Below are 15,662 nucleotides of genomic sequence, written 5' to 3'. Positions count from 1 at the left end.
AGTCATCTGCCCGCCTCGGTCTCCCAATGTCCTGGGATTACAGGCGTGAGCCACAGAGCTGGGCCTGTAAGAATAATTTCTAATGCATCTTGGTATTTCAGCAACTCCTATAATTTTTATGTAAGTGCATAGCACCACCTCCTTCTAGCCATGAAAGGTACAAACTTTAATAATCCTCTGTCTATCTAAATCCCACATTGATTTGATTTCTAAGTCACGTTGACTTCTGTAATATTTTGTCATTTCTACAGTGACTACCAGGCATTAATCCCTTGATACAAGTACCCTATCTTCCCAATCTGTCTTCCTATGGCTTTTCATTTGCCTTTCCACTCCGTTTTTAAGACTTCCAGTGACTACTTACGGCTACCAGAATAAAATACAAGCATTTTTATTTCATCCAAAATTACCTTTCTGGTTGTAATGTTTCATTATATTCCTCTCTGTATGCTGTTCTCTAGCCCCACTGGACTATTTACATCTACAGTTTGAATTCACGTTAGCCTTCACTCATGTTAATGCTTCTCTCTGGAATCTGCCTTCCTATCCCAATTGATTTGCCTATATAAATACCCCTTCCCTTTAAAAAATAGACTAGTTTTAGAGCAGTCTTAGATTAATAAACACATTAGCAGAAGTTACAGAGAATTTCCTTATATCTCCACTCTGCCATCACACAGTTGGCCCTCATATTACTATCTTGTAATAATCTGTTATATATCTACATTTGAAAAATCAGTATTGATGTATTAACCAGAGTCCACAGTTTACAGCAGAGGTCGCTTGTTTTATCCCTCTCCCCAACCTCTAGCAACCACTGGTCTTTTTAGGCTCTATAGATTTGCCTTTACCTGAATCCTATCTAGTTAGAATCACACACTATTTAGCCTTTTCAGACTGATTTGTTTCACCTAGCAATTTGCACTTAAGGTTCACCCAAGTCTTTTCAAGGTTTGATAGCTCATTTGTATTTATTGCTAAATATGTTTCCATAGTACATATATACCACAGTTGTTTTATGCATTCACCTATTAAAGGATATCTTGGTTGTTTCTAATTTTTAGCAATTATGAATAAAGTTACTATAAACTTTGGTGTATAGGTTTTTGTGTGAACTTAAGTTCTCCATTGATTTGAAGGACTTGTATGTTAACTAAAGTAAACATACAGGACTATGTTTACTTTAGTTAAAAAAATGCCCAAAATGTCTTCCAAAGTCACTATAGTATTTTGCATTTCCATTAAAAACAAACTGAAAGTTCCTGTTGCTCCAAATCTTTGTGAACAATTGAAGTTGACAATTTTGGATTTTAGTTATTTCAACAGGTTTGTATGGGTATCTCCTAGTTGTTTTAATTTGCAATTCCCTAGTGACATATTATATTCAACATGTTTTCATATGCTTATTATCCATCTATGTCTTAATTAATGAGATGTCTGTTTAGGACTTTTGTCCACTTTTTAATTTGGTTGCTTATTTCTTATTGTTGAGATTAAAAGTTCTTTGTATATCTATCGGTCCTTTATCATATATGAGTTGTGCAAAGACTTTTTCGTACTCTGTTGTTTGTCTTTTCATTGTCTTAACAGTGTGCGTCATGAACGGTTTTTAAGTTTAATGAAATCCAACTTATTAGTTTATTTTAAGGTTTATGCTTTTGATATTGCATCTAAAACCTCATTGTCAAACCCAAGATCACCTAGCTTTTCTCTGATGTTATCTTCTAATAGATTCAGAGTTTTGCAATTTACATTTAGGCCTATGACCCTTTTGAGTTAATTTTTGTGAAGGGCAGATGGTCTGTGTCTAGGTTCATTCTTTGCATGTGATATCCCAATTGTTCCACTGTAATTTGTAGAAAAATGCTATGATCTTTCTATTGAATTGTCTTTGCTCTTCCATCAAATACCAATTGACTACATTTGTGTGGATCTATTTCTAGGCTCTCTATTCTGTTCTATTAATATTAATCTACTTGTCAGTTCTTTTGCCAAAATCACACTATCATGATTACTGTAACTTTATAGTAAATAATGAAGTATGGTAGTGTCAGTCCACTACATTTTTTCTTGTTCAATACTTTGCTGGCTATTTTGGGTCTTTTACTTTCCATATAAATGTTGGAATCACTATGTGAGTATCCACAAAACAACTTCCTTGGATTTTGATGGGGAATATATTGAATCTATAGATCAAGTTGGGAAGAATTGCTGTTCTAATCATATTGAGTCTTCCTATCCATGAACATAAGATATCTCTCCATTTATTTATATATTCCTGGATTTTTTCATCGGAGTTCTGCAGTAGTCATTCTAATAATCTTATATATATTTTGCTATGTTTACTCCTAAGTATTTCAATTATTGTTGCTAATTTAAACAATTTTGTGTTTTTATTTGTATAAATTTACGAGGTACAAGTGCAGTTTTGTTACATGGATATATTGTGTAGTGGTGAAATCTAGGTTTTTACTGTAATCATCACCCAAACAATGTGCTCTGTACCCATTAAGTACTTCCTCCTCCCCCACTCCCTTCCCACCCTCCCACCCTTCCAAATCTCCAATGTCTATTATTCTACACTATGTCCATGTGTACATATGATTTAGTTCCCACTTATAAGTTTTTGACTTTCTGTTTCAGAGTTGTTTCACTTAAGATGTGTTTTTAATTTCAAATTGCAACTGTTCATTGTTGGTATACAAGAAAGCAGTTGATTTTGTACATTAATTTTGTATCCTGCAACCTTACTATAATCTCTTATTAGTTCTATGAAACTTTTTTGTAAAATCTTTTGAAAGTTTACAAAGATAATCAGTCATCTTTGAACCAATATAATTTTTTCTTCCCTAATTGGTATAAATGTTATTTCGTTTTTTTTGTCATTTTTTAACCAACTAAGGCCTCCAGTATAATGATGAATAGAAGTGATAAGAGGTAACGTCCTTCCCTTGTTTTAGATCTTAGGGGAAAAGCATCTAGTTTTTCACCATTGAGTAAGACATATATACACCATGGAATACTATGCAGCCATAAAAAATGATGAGTTCATGTCCTTTGTAGGGACATGGATGAAACTGGAAATCATCATTCTCAGTAAACTATCGCAAGAACAAAAAACCAAACACCGCATATTCTCACTCATAGGTGGGAATTGAACAATGAGAACACATGGACACAGGAAGGGGAACATCACACTTCAGGGACTGTTGTGGGTTGGGGGGAGGGGGGAGGGATAGCATTGGGAGATATACCTAATGCTAGATGACGAGTTGGTGGGTGCAGCGCACCAGCATGGCACATGTATACATATGTAACTTACCTGCACATTGGGCACATGTACCATAAAACCTAAAGTATAATAATAATAATAATAATAATAATAATAATAATAATAATAAAAGAAAAAAAAAGAAAAAAAAATGCACAGCAATATTCTCGTAAAAAAAAAAAAAAAAAGATGTCAGCAGTAGGTTTTTATAGATGTTCTTTAACAAGTTGAGGTAGTTCCCCTCTATTCCTATTTTTTTCTAAGAGTTTTTGTTATGAATGGGTATTGTATTTTCTCAAAAATTTTTTCTGCATCTACTTTTAGTATCAGATTATTTTTATTCTCTAGCCTACTGATGTAATAGATTACATCAATTGATTTTCCAATGTTGAGCTACCGTTGCATACTTGGAATAAATTCCACTTGGTCATGGTGTGTAATTTTTTTTTTTTTTTTTAGATGGAGTCTCACTCTGTCACCAGGCTGGAATACAGTGGTGTGATCTCGGCTCACTGCAACCTCCATCTCCCTGGTTCAAGCGATTCTCCTGCTTCAGCCTCCCAAGTAGCTGAAACTACAGGCGCATGCCACCACACACAGCTAATTTTTGTACTTTTAGTAGAGACGGGGTTTCAGCATGTTGGCCAGGATGGTCTCGATCTCTTGACCTCGTGATCTACCGGCCTCAGCCTCCTAAAATGCTGGGATTACAGGTGTGGGCCACCGCGCCTGGGCGGTGTGTAATTTTTCCTATACATTGTTAACTTTAATGTACTGTTCTGTTTTCAGGATTTTTGCATTATGTTCATCAGAGATACTGATCTGTAGTTTCCCCTTCCTATGTTGCCTTTCTCTGGTATTTTGGTATTTGGGTAATTCTGATCTCATAGAATGAGTTAGAAAGTATTCCCTCTGCTTCTATCATCTGGAAGAGATTGCAAACAATTGGTATATTTTCTTCTTTAAATGTTTGGTAGACTTTACCTGTGAACCCATTTGAACATGGTGCTTTCTGTTGTGGAAGGGTTTTAATTATAGATTCTATTTCTGTAATATGTACAGGCCTTTTCAGATTATCTGTTTCTTCTTGTGTGAGTAATGGTAGATTGTATCTTTCAAAAAATTGGCTAATTTCATCCAAGTTACCAAATTTGTGGGTATAGAGTTGTTGAGTATTCCTATATTATCATTTTAATGTCATAGGATAAATAGTGATGGCCTCTATTTTCTGATAATAGTAATTTGCATCTTCTCTCTTTTTCTTAGTTAGCCTGCCTAGGGGTTTATCAATTTCATTTGTCTTGTCAATGAACCAACCAGCTTTTGGTTTCATTGATTTTCTCTGTTGATTTTCTGTTTTCAATTTCATTCATTTCTATACTAATAATTATTATTTATTTTCTTCTGCTTTAGATTTAATTTTTTATCTTTTTATTTTCCTAAGGTAGAAGCTTTGGTTATTGATTTTATCTCTTTATCCTTTTTAATATATTAATTCAATGCTATATATTTCCCTCTAAGCACTGCTTTTGCTACATCCTATGAAATTTGATAAATTATATTTTTATTGTCATTTACTTTAAAATACTTTTGAATTTTTCTTGGGGGTTCTTTTTTGACTCGTGTGGTATTTATAAGTGTACTGTTTAATCTCCAAGTATTTTTTGACTTTACAGCTGTCTTTCTGTTATTGGCTTCTCGTTTAATTCCATTATGACTGAGAGCATACTTTGTCTGATTTCTATTCTTTTAAGTGTGTTAAAGTGTATTTTATGGCCCAGAATGTGTCCTATCTTGGTGAATGTTCCACATGAATTTAAGAGGAATTTAAAATTTTTATTAAAATTTTTAATATTTTAAAAATTAAACTATTAAAACTTTTAATGTTTTTTAGTGTTTGCCTTACAGCTTTCAATATACATTTACAATTAGTCTTATTCCATTTACAAATACCACTATACTACTTTAGGGGTACTAAAAATACCTTATAACAGAGTATTCTCAATTCTCAATTCCTCCTTTCAGTCCTTTATAACATTGCTCTCATTTATTTCACTTATCCACAAGGTATAATCATCCAATACATTCTTTTTAAAATTACTTTGTATTGTTATTGTTCGTATTTCAATAGCTTTGAGGGTACAAGTAACTTTTGGTTACATGGATGAATTGTATAGTGTGAAATCTGAGATTTTAGTGCACCTGTCACCTGAGAAGTGTACACTCTACCCATAAGTACATAAGTAGTTTTTTTGTCCCTCACCCACCCCCCACACTCCTCCCTTCTGATTCTACAATGTCCATTATACCACTCTGTATTTCTTTGCATACACATAGCTTAAATCCCACTTTTAAGTGAGAATATACAATACTTGGTTTTCCATTCCTGAGTTACTTCTTCACTTAGAATGATGGCCTTCAGCTCCATCCAAGTGACTGCAAAAGATATTAATTTCTTCTTTTTGTGGCTGAGTAGTATTCTATGGTGTATACATATAACACGTTATCTTTATCTACTTATCAGCTGATGAACACTTAGGTTGATTCCATATGTTTGCAATTGTGAATTGTGCTGTGGTAAGCATACAAGCACAGATGTCTTTCTGATATAATGACTTCTTTTCTTTTGGATAGATACACAGTAGAGGGATTGCTGGATTGAATGGTAGATCTACTTTTAGTTCTTTGAGAAATCTCCATATTGTTTTCCATAGAGGCTGTACTAAATTACATTCCCATCAGCAGTGTATAAGCGTTCCTTTTTCATTACATCCAGGCCAGTATCTATTTTTTAAAAAAATTTTAATAATATCCATTCTGGCTGGGGTAAGGTAGCATCTCGTTGTGGTTTTAATTTGCGTTTCCCTATTGATTAGTGATGTTGAGCATTTTCTCATATGTTCTTTGTCATTTGTATATCTTTTTTCTTATTTCTTGTTTCCATGAGCTTTTGGACAACAGGTGGCATTTGGTTACATGATTAAGTTCTTTTTTGGTAATTTCTGAGAATGGTGCACCCATCACCCAAGCAGTATACACTGAACCCATTTTATAGTCTTTTATCCCTCTTCCACCTCCCAAATTTCCCAGAGTCCCCAAAGTCCATTGTGTCATTCTTATGCCTTTGTATCCTCATAGCTTACCTCCTGCTTATGAGTGGGAACACACAATGTTTGGTTTTCCATTCCTGAGTTACTTCACTTAGAAGAATAATCTCCAGTTCCATCTAGGCTGCTGTGGATGCAATTAATTTGTTCCTTTATATGGCTGAGTAGTATTCCATTATATATATATCACATATATATATCTCTCACATATATATGTGAGAGATATATAACATGTTTTATATATATACATATATATAATAATTTATTTATTCACTTGTTGATTGATGAGTATTTGGGCTGGTTCCATATTTTTGCAATTGTGAATTGTGCTGCTATAAATGTGCATTTATCTTTTTTGTATAACGACTTCTTTTCCTCTGGGTACATACCCAGTAGTAGGATTGCTGGATCAAATGGTAGTTCTACTTTTAGTTCTTTAAGGAATCTCCACACTGTTTTCCATAGTGGTTGCACTAGTTTACATTCCCACCAGCAGTGTAGAAGTGTTCCCTTTTCACTGCATCCACACCAACCCAACATCTATTATGTTTTGATTTATTGATTATGGCCATTCTTGCAGGAGTAAGGTGGTATTGCACTGTGGTTTAGATTTGCATTTCCTGTATATCTTCTTTTGATAAGTGTCTACTAATGTCACTTGCCCACATTTTTGATGGTATTGTTTTTGTCTTGCTGATTTGTTTGAGTTCTTTGTATAATTTGGATATTAGTCCTTTGTTAGATGCAGAGTTTGAAAACATTTTCTGCCATTCTGTGAGTTGGCTGTTTACTCTGAAGATTATTACTTTTGCTGTGCAGAAGCTTTTTTTTTGTTTAATTAGGCCCCATTTATTTATTTATTTTTATTACATTTGCTTTTTGGGTCTTAATCACAAGTTCTTTGTTTAGGCCAATGTTTAGAAGAGATTTTTCTATGTTTTCTTCTAGAATTTTTATTAATTGAGGTCTTAGATTTAAGTCTTTAATCCATCTCGAGTTCGTTTTTGTATATGGTGAAAGACATGGATCTAGTTTCATTCTTCTACACATGGTTATCCAATTTTCCAAGAACCATTTGTTGAATAGGGTGCCCTTTCCCCAAATTATGTTTTTGGATGCTTTGTCAAAAATTAGCTTTATTTCTGGGTTCTCTATTCTGTTTCACTGGTCTATATGTCTATATTCATATAAGTACCATGCTGTTTTGGTTTTGGTTACTATATCCTTGTAGTATAATTAAAAATCCAGCAATGTGATGGCTCTGCAGCTTTGTTCATTTTGTTTAGGATTGCTTTGGCTATTCAGGCCAATTTTTTTCTTCCATATTAGTTTTATAATAGTTTTTTTGTTAATAATGGCATTGGTAGTTTGATAGAAATTGTAATGAGTCTGTAGATGGCTTAGGGCAGTATGGCCGTTTTGACAATATTGATTCTTCCAATCCATGAGCATGGAATGTTTTTCCATTTGTTTGTGTCATCTATTATTTCTTTCAGGAGTGTTTTGTAGTTCTCCTTGTAGAGCTCTTTCGACTCATTGCTTAGATGTATTCCTAGGTAGAGATCTTTTGACTCATTGTTTAGATGTATTCCTAGATATTTTACATTTTTGTGACTATCGTAAATGGGATTGCATTCTTGATTTGGCTCTCAGCTTGAATCTTATGGGTGTATAGAAATGCTACAATTTTTTTGTGTGTTGATTTTGTATCCTGAAACATTACTGAAGTCATTTAGCATGTCTTGAAATCCTTTGATAGAGTCTATAGGGTTTTCTATGTATACAATCATATTGTTAGTGAAGAGAGATATTTTAATGTCCTCTTTTCCTATTTGTATGTCTTTTCTTTCTTTCTCTTGCCTGATTGTTCTGGCTAGGACTTCCAGTAGTATGTTGTATAGGAGTGGTAAAAATGGGCAACCTTCTCTTGTTCCAGTTCTTATGGGGAAAATTCCACCAGTGTATGCCCTTCCAGTATGATGCTGGCTGTTGGTTTGTCATATATGACTTTTATAATTTTAAATTATGTTTCTTCAATGTCTAATTTGCTGAGGGTTTTTATAATAAAGGAATGCTTGATTTTATTGAATGTTTTTTCTGCATTTATTGAAATGATCATATGCTTTAGGTTTTAAATTGTGTTTAGGTGGTGAATCACATTTCTGGACTTGAGTACATTGACCTATCACTGTATCACTGGGATGAAACCCACTTGATCATGGTGTATTATCTTTTTGATGTGTCGTTGGAGTTGGTTTGCTTGTAATTTATTGAGGAATTTTTCGTCTAGGTTCATGAGGGATATTGGTCTGTAGTTATCTTTTTTTTTGGTTATGTGCTTTCCTTGCTTGGGTAACAAGGTGATGCTGGCTTCATAGAATGAGTTGGAGGGGATTCACCCTCAATATTTTGGAAAAGTTTCGGTAGGATTGGTACTACTTCTTTGAAGGTCCAGTGAATTTGGCTTTCAGTCCATCTAGCCCTGGGCTTTTGTTTCATTGGCAATTTTTAAATTAGTGATTCAATCTCATTGCCTGTTATTGGTCTGTTGAGGATTTCTAGTTCTTCCTGATTCAAGCTAAAAGGGTTGTATGTTTCCAGGAATTCATTCATTTCCTCTAGGTTTTCTAGTTTGCGTGCATAGAGGGGGTCATAGTAGTCTCAAATAATCTTTTGAATTTCTGTGGTGTTGGTTGTAATAGCTCCATTTTTATTTCTAATTGAGTTTATTTGAATCATCTCTCTTCTTTTCTTGATTAAGCTACCTAATGTTCTATTGATTTTGTTTATCTTTTCACAGAACCAACTTTTTCTTTAATTGATCTTTTTCATAGATTTTGTGTCAATTTTATTTAGTTCTGCTCTAATCCTTGTTATTTCTTTTCTTCTGCTACCTTTGGGTTTGGTTTCGGCTAGTTGCTCTAGTTCCTTGAGGTGTGATGTTAGGTTGTTAATTTGTGACGTTTCAGACTTTTCGATGTAGGCATCTAGCACCATAAACCTTCCTCTTGACACTGTTTTTCTTTCTATATCCCAGCTGTTTTAATAACTTGTGTCACTATTATCATTCATTTTGAATATTTTTTAAATTTCCATCTTGATTTTATTGTCAAACCAAAAATCTTTCAAGAGCAGATTGTTTAATTTCCATGTTCTTCTATAGTGTTGAGGGTTCCTTTGGCAGTTGATTTCTAGTTTTATTCCACTGTGGCCTGAGAAGATATTTCATATAACTTTATTTTTAAAAAACTTATTGAGACTTTTTTAACTTTTATTTTAGGTTCAGGTGTATATGTGTAAATTTGTTATATAGGTAAACTGTGTGTCATGTGGGTTTGGTGTATAGACTATTTCCTTATTCAAGTAATAAGCATAGTACCCAATAGGTATTTTTTCTGATCATCTCCCTCCTTCCACCCTCCACCCTCCAGTAGGCCCAAGTGTCTGTTGTTTTCCTCTTTGTATCCATGTGTTCTCGTGGTTTAGCTCCCACTTTTGAGTGAGAATAAGTTGTATTTAGTTTTCTGTTCGTGCATTAGTTTCTTAGGGTAATGGCCTCCAGCTCCATTCATGCTGATGCAGAGAGCATGATCTAATTCTGTTTTTTGGCTGTGTAGTATTCCATGGTGTATATGTACAACACTTCCTTTATCTAGTCTACTGTTGATGGGCATTTGGGTTAATTTCATGATGTAGAATTATGTCATCTTCAATTAGGGATAGTTTGACACCCTCTCTTCCTTTTTGGATGCCTTTGATTTCTTCCCCCCACCTGATTGCTCTGGCCAGGACTTCCAGTACTATGTTGAATAAGAGTGGCGAGATAAGGCATCCTTGTCTTGTGCTGGTTTTCAAGGGGAATGTTTCCAGCTTTTGCCAGTTCAATGTGATGTTGGCTGTGGGTTTGTCAGAGATGGCTCTTATTATTTTGCGGTAGCTCCTTCAATGCCTAGTTTACTGAGGGTTTTTAACATGAAGGATCTTCAATTTTACCAAAAGCCTTTTGTGCAGCTATTGAGATAACCATGTGGTTTTTTACTTCTCTTTATATGATGAATCACATGTATTTATTTTCATATGTTGAAACAACCTTGGATGCCAGGGATACAGCATACTTGATCATGGTGGATTAGCTTTTTATGTGTTGCTCAATTTGGTTTGCTAGTATTTTCTTGAAGATTTTCCCATCTGTGTTCATCAAGGATATTGTTCTGAAGTTTTCTTTTTACCTTTTACTGTTTTTGGTGTGCATCTGCAAGGATTTGGTATCAGGATGATCCTGGCCTCATAGAACAAGTTAGAAAGGTACCTTCTCCTCAGTTTTTTGGAATATTTTCTGTATAAATTGTACCAGCCCTTCTTTGTGCATCTAATATAATTCAGCTGTGAATCCATTTAGTCCCTGGCTTTTCTTGTTTGGTAGACTTTTTATTACTGTTTCAATTTTGGAACTCATTATTGGTCTGTTCAGATATTCCATTTCTTTTTTGTTCAGTCTTGGGTGGTTGTATATTTTCAGGAATATATCAATTTCTTCTAGATTTTCCAGTTTGTGTGCATAGAGGTATTTATAGTAAGTCTCTGAGGATTTTTTGTATTTCTGTGGGTTAGTGGTAATGTCCCCTTTGTCATTTGTAATTGTGTTTATTTGGATTTTCTCTCTTTTGTATCTTTGTTAGTCTAGTTAGTGGTTTATGTTATCTTATTAATTTTTTCAAAGAACAAAATCATGAATTCCTTTTTTTTTTAACTGGGGTTAGATTAAAAAAAGAGCATTACATAATAATAAAGGGTTTAATTCACCAAGAAGACCTAACTATCCTAAATAAATATGCACCCAACAGAGGAGCACCCAGATTCATAAAGCAAGTTCTTAGAGAACTATGATGAAACTTGGATTTACACACAATAATAGTGAGAGACTTCAACATTATACTGACAGTATTGGACAAATCATCAAAGCATAAAATTAACAAAGATATTCAAGACCTGAACTCATACTTGACCAAATGGGCCTAATACACATTTACAGAACTCTCCAACCAAAGACAACAGAATACACATTCTTCCCATCTGCACATGCACATACTTTAAAATTGACCACATAATCAAATATAAAAAAATCTCAGAAAATTGAGAAAAAAAGAAATCATACTAAAATTGACCACATAATCAAACATAAAACAATCTTCAGCAAATTGAAAAAAGTGAAATTATACCAGCCACACTTGGACAGCACGATAGTAAAAATAGAAATCAATACTAAAAAATTCAACCATATAATTACATGGAAATTAAATAACCTGCTCCCAAATGACTTTTGGGTAAATAATAAAATTAAGGCAGAAATCAAGAAATTCTTTGAGACTAATGAGACCAAAGATAGTACATATGACAATCTTTGGGACACAGCTAAGTCAGTGTTAGTATTGAAGTTTATAGCATTATATGCCTACATAAAATAGTTTGAAAGATCTCAAATTAACAACCTAATCTCACAACTAGAGAAACTGGAGAAGCATGAGCAAACCAACCCCAAACATGTCAGAAGACAAAAATAATCAAAATCTGAGCTGAATGGAAATAAATTGTACATGTTTTTTGGCCTATCATATGGGCTGATATGGTTTGGCTCTGTGTCCCCATCCAAATCTCATCTTGAATTGTATTCCCATAATTCCCATGTGTTTTGGGAGGGACCCAGTGGGAGATAATTGAATCATGGGAGTGGTTTATCCCATATTGTTCTCATGGTAGTGAATAAGTCTCACGAGATCTGATGGTTTTATAAGGATAAACCTCTTCCCTTGGTTCTCATTCTCTCTCTTGCCACCGCCATGTAAGAAGAGCCTTTCGCCTTCCACCATGATTGTGAGGTCTCTTTAACCATGTGGAAGTGTAAGTCCAGTAAATCTCCTTCTTTTGTAAATTGCCCAGCCTTGTGTATGTCTTTACCAGCAGCGTGAAAATGGACTAATCCATGTTCTGTCTTAGAGAATGTGCCATGTGCTGATGAGAAGAATGTAAATTCTGAATTTATTGGGTAAAATGTTCTGTAAATACTTTTAGGTCCGTTTGTTCTAGAGTTCAGTTTAAGTCCTTGTTCACTTTCTGCTTTGATGTTCTGTCTATTTCTGTCAGTGGAGTGTTGAAGACGCTCATTATGATTGTGCTGCTGTCTACCTCTTTTCCTAGGTCTAGTAGTAACTGTTTTATGAATCTGGGAGCTTCAGAGTTAGGTGCAGGTATATTTAGGAATGTAATATCTTCTTGTTGGATGTATCCTTTTATCAATATATTAATATAATGACATTCTTTGTCTTTTCTTCACTGCTTTTGTTTTACAGTCTGTTTTATCTGATATAAGAATTGCTACTCCTGCTTATGTTGTTTTTATTATTTGAACAGACCATTATGTGTTAGATTAAGAATTTTTATAAATTGGCTGGGCATGGTGGCTCATGCCTGTATTCCCAGCACTCTGGGAGGCCAAGACAGGCAGGTCTCTTGAGCCCAGGAATTCAAGACCAGCCTAGGCAGCATGGCAAAACCCTGTTTCTACTAAAATATACAAAGGTTAGCTAGGAGTGGTGGCACATGCCTGTAGTCCCAGCTACTGGGGGGTGGAGGGGGTTAGTTGAGAGGCTTACCAGAGCCTGGGAGGTCAAGGCTGCAGTGAGCCATGATCACACCACTACACTCCAGCCTGGGTGACAGAGTGAGACCCTGTAAAAAAAAACAAACTAACAAAACAAAAAGAAGAAATTAAAAAAATTAATTTATCTAAATTTATTCTTCCTCTAGTGCTCCTCCTTTCTTTACATAAATCAAACTTTCCAACGTATACAATTTTCTTTTTTTCTGAAGACGTTTCAATGTTTCTTACGATGCAGGTCTACTGGTATGGTAACAAATTACCTCAATTTTTGTTTGAGAAAGTTTTTATTTCTCCTTCACTTTTAAAGGGAAATTTTCCTGGAGACAGAATTCTAGGTTTGTGGGGTTTTAAATATATATTTTTTAATTCTTGTGGTTAGATAGTAGGGGTATACATTTATGGTGTTTTCTTTTTCAACACTCTAAATATTTCATTCTACTCTCTTCCTGTTTGCCTGGTTTCTAAAGAGAAGTCCAGTGTAATTATTATCTTTGTTTCTGTATGAAAATAAATTTTTTTTCTCTGTCTTCTTTCAAGATTTTCTTTTTGTGATTGGTTTTCTGCAGTTGGAATATGATATGGGTATTTGTAGATTTTGGTATTTATCCTACTTAGTGTTTGCTGAACAATTTGTGGTTTGGTGTTTCTCATTAATTTTGGAAAACTCTCAGTTGTTATTTCAAATATGTCTTCTGTTCTTTCATCTTTTTCTTCTCTTTGTCACACAGTTCTTAGTCCATTCTGCTATTTTATTTCAGTCATCGTTTCTCTTTTTTCACCTTGGGAAGTATGTGTTGAAACATCTTCAAGCTTACTGTTTCTTTCCTTGGCTCTGTGTATTCTATCGATGATTTCATATAAGATACCCTTCACTTTGTTGGAGTTCTTTTTTTTTCATTCCTAGCATTTTCTTTTGATTTTTTCTTAGGGTTTCTACCTTTCTGATTAACTATCTCATGTGTTCTGTATGATGTTCATTTTTTCCATTGTCTTAGTATATTAGTTGTTTTTTTAAGTTCTCAGTATGATAATTCTAAAATATCAGCTATGTCTGAATTTGGTTCTGTTGTTTGCTCTGTCTCTTCAGATTGTGTTACTTGATTTTATGTTTGCATTTTTTTTCGTTTAAAGCCAGAAATGATGTATTAGGAGAGACTGAAGTAAATAGGCCTTTGGTGATAGGTTTTATGCTGATCTGGCTGGGAGTTAGGCTATCATAAATGCTTGCTCTACCTGTGGCATTAGTGTCTACATTTTCCTCTAGTCTTGTTTCTCTCCTCCTTATTTTTGCTTCTCCCTAGAGAACCTGTCATAAATAGGGTCTGAAAATTCCAGCTCTTTAAGCTGTAATCCCCCTTTGTTATACACGAGCACTACTGTAGTGACAGTTAAATGTGAGAGAACAAACATTCTATAATCTTATGATTAGGTCTTAGTCCCTTAGTGAGCCTGTATCCTTGGGCTGTGACTTTCACAAGTGATTTTTAGCTCCCATAAGTCCTTAGGTGAGACAAGAGGCTTAAGGCTGCTGGAATTGTACTGTTCTTTTCCCCTCACATAAAAGCTAGAGGGTGTTGGAGGTTAGTATATCCCTTTCCTCAGGTCAATTAGGCTCTAGCAAAACCAAGTAGTTTACGCTCTGGTAAAATAGTTTTCTTTGAGGACGGGCCTTCAGGAGAACAGAGCACTATGAGCATATTTCAAAGTTGTTACTTTTCCTTTCCCCTTGCTAGAAACATGAGGGGAATTTTCTCATATCTTCACCCTGAGAATCTGGTATAGCTCCTAGAAATAAAACTCATGAAAGTGTAGGGGCCCCATAAGACAGGGCCCCCATGAGTTTTTGTCTCTCGAGCTAGATCTACAGTGAGTCTCCTGCAATTACTCAATTATCTTTTAAATACTTCTACCAGAATCTAGCTGTGGCTTCTTCTCCTTATGAGTTGTGCTGCCTTTCTCTCTAGTTTCCAGCATGGTGCGGCTCTGTGGCCTCAAACTCTGATGGCTTTAATAAGAGTTAGTGATTTTCAGATTGTTTATCTTTTTTCTAGTTGCAAGGATGGGAGTAATGACTTCCAAGCTCTTTATATGTCAGACTAGAGGCCAAAGTCTTCTAAATTACCCTCTTTATAACCTGAATCTACTTTAATCAGTCCTTTTTTAACTTTTCATAACATAATATTTATAACTTTTCTGGCATTCATTTCATTTGCTTTTGCTTAACATTTCATTTTGTATGGGACATTTTATGCTTGATATTATAACCACTTTAAAGTAACACACCGTAACTTATTTTTGTGTGCTTAGTAACTGACCAATTTCACTAAGATTTGGAACATCATATTAAAATGTCTTAGAATTCCTCTGTTGCCTTAATCCTAAGGTAGAATGGGAGAATAAAAATGTCAGGGAAGAGAGTAATGAAACCCTATCCTGGATTATCCATTTGTAAGAAAAGTAAGATATATACAAAAGTAATATACACAAGATCTGCTTTGCTGCAGAAAGACTTGTGAGTCTTTGAAGTCCCTAAAACATCATGTAAACCTGAATTTGTATACATTAGCTATAGTGTGATTGCTAAGTAATAATACTACTTGTGATATATACAGTACTTACTATATGC

The 15,662-nt window shown here is 34.5% G+C and overlaps 1 protein-coding gene across 6 annotated transcripts in view; it reads right to left on the bottom strand.

Moving 5' to 3' along the window:
• Positions 1-15,662, bottom strand: part of DACH2 (dachshund family transcription factor 2) — a 672,286-nt gene that overhangs the window by 112,699 nt on the left and 543,925 nt on the right. The gene's annotated exons all lie outside the window — the stretch shown is intronic.

Source organism: Pongo abelii, chromosome X, assembly GCF_028885655.2.
Source record: "Pongo abelii isolate AG06213 chromosome X, NHGRI_mPonAbe1-v2.0_pri, whole genome shotgun sequence".
NCBI classification, from domain to species: domain Eukaryota; kingdom Metazoa; phylum Chordata; class Mammalia; order Primates; family Hominidae; genus Pongo; species Pongo abelii.
This window is presented reverse-complemented; position numbering and strand designations above follow the sequence as displayed.